Below are 2,074 nucleotides of genomic sequence, written 5' to 3'. Positions count from 1 at the left end.
ATAGATTTTTTTTAATTTTTAAAAATCTTTTATTTCTTTATTTAGTACAAGGTCGCACCATGCAGCTCAGACTCATAGTGATCCTCGTGTTTTCAGCCTCCCAGCACCGGGATTACAAGCAGGCACCACCACGCCAGGGTTTCTGGGGCCAGCGCAGCATGCAGTACTGGGGAAAGAACTCAGGTCCTTGTGCCTGCCAGGCAGGCACTTAGGCCGCTGTGCTATCTCCCCAGCCCCACAGAACATATTTTAGCTTGCCACACTATCTGTTAAGTCCCTATTTGGACCAACTTCCTTCCCCACTCCACATCCCATTATTAAGAACAGGCTCTTCAGGATCAGGATTTCTGTTTGTGTATCCAGTGTTAGTCATGAGCTTATTAGGTTCTGCAGACCTCAGAAATACATTATAAAATACTGCTTGTATCTGTATTTTTTATTTTTAGTTGACAAGTGACAACTGTACCTATTTATGGAGTAAAATATCATGGTATGTGTTCATAATGTGCCATTTTCAAATCAATTTAATGCATCCACTCCTCTTACATTTATTTATATCAGTGTTCTAGGAGAAAAGGCCTTAGTGTGTGTCACATTCCCAATGTCCTTTACCACAAAACTGCCCTAAGAGCCATTTCACTGATTGGCAGAAGATGAAGGCTCCATCAAAAGGAAAGAAGCGAGAGTTGCCTTCCTCTTTGGACTCCATGGCCAATGGCCAAAGGCCCACACTGTTAGCTGAAGCCTCTTCGTAGTGTGATAATTGAGTCAATACTTACTCACATAGCAAGAAAAGGTCATTAAATGCTTGGAAATAATACAGGTCTCCACACAAATTTTCCACCACAGGTGTTCACATCACTAACAACATGAATTGATAAATTTGATATATTTCTTCATTCATGTATTTCCTCATTCTGTCAAATTCTTCCTGACTTACTAGTAATTACTGCAGCCCAGTGCCTAGGGTACAGGTTTTCACTGAATGCCATTGATGGAGTAATTAATGTGTCTCTCTGTAACCCATTTTTGATGCTAAGAGCTTTTCCTTCTTCTTAAACAATACTTTTGCAAAGCACTGCCTAAATTTTGAAAAGCAGAATAATAAAGGTCATTAAGATGATTGTGGCATTGTACTACTCAAAAAAAAATAAGGCTATGCTTTATACATCTGTGAATGGTTTTCAAAGAAAAATACATAATTCAGGGTTTCCTTTTGCTTTTCCTCTTGAGAAGAGTTATTTAGAAGAAGGAGTAAGAAAAGCTAACTGCAAGGCTCTCTCTTGGGACTACATTTCTATTACTGTTGATTTAAGTGCCTCAATGCTAGCTTTATTCTTTATATTAAATCAGAAACATAAAGTAGTCTATATTACATGATCTGTCTTATCATGTTATCGCTGCCAGAAATGTGAAACAGTAGAAACCCCTTTGAATCGGGTTATGATAATTTCCATTTCTAATCTGTTTCAAGTTAATATTATGTTTGGAAATAACTCTACTGAGTTGCTAGGCAACATAGTAAGTCATGATTTAAAAGCCAGAGCAAAAAGGTCAATATCAATGTGTCCTAAGAATTCCTCAAAACTCTTTATTCTCATTAGCCTGACAGTTCTGATGGACAATTTTCCTTCAAGTGCTTACAAAACTTGAACCGTCAGCACCTCTCAGGGGAACATATTACTGCACTCCACATGTCACTCCCAGCACCTGTCATAGTTCCAGCTCCCTCTAAGAGTAACTCCTCTACACAGCATCCCTGTCCATATGGTAGCCTACTGAGAAATAGATAAGTAAAACAGATCTGTGTCTTCAAAGAATTAGGGAAGTGCAAGGGGCTGAGAGTTTTATGAAGCAGTCAGACATAGAAATATGGAAATCATGAGGTCTAGTGTTAGAAGACAGTTGGAAGACAGAGTCCCAGCAGAGGCAAGGGTGATCTGAGACAAAGGAGGGGAATCACTAGAATTACATCAAAGAAGAGAAGGCAGGCGACTTCATGAAAAAAAGATGAAAATCGAAAAGGTTTAATTGAATTTTGTACATAAGCATTTATTGACTTTTACAGTTGTGG

General features: G+C 38.7%; 1 protein-coding gene across 1 annotated transcript in view; it reads right to left on the bottom strand.

Moving 5' to 3' along the window:
* The window catches only part of Otogl (otogelin like), a 162,193-nt gene that overhangs the window by 72,340 nt on the left and 87,779 nt on the right, over nucleotides 1-2,074 (bottom strand). The window lies entirely within an intron of this gene.

The sequence above is a fragment of the Octodon degus genome, unplaced genomic scaffold, assembly GCF_000260255.1.
Source record: "Octodon degus isolate 3935 unplaced genomic scaffold, OctDeg1.0 scaffold00004, whole genome shotgun sequence".
NCBI lineage: Eukaryota > Metazoa > Chordata > Mammalia > Rodentia > Octodontidae > Octodon > Octodon degus.
This window is presented reverse-complemented; position numbering and strand designations above follow the sequence as displayed.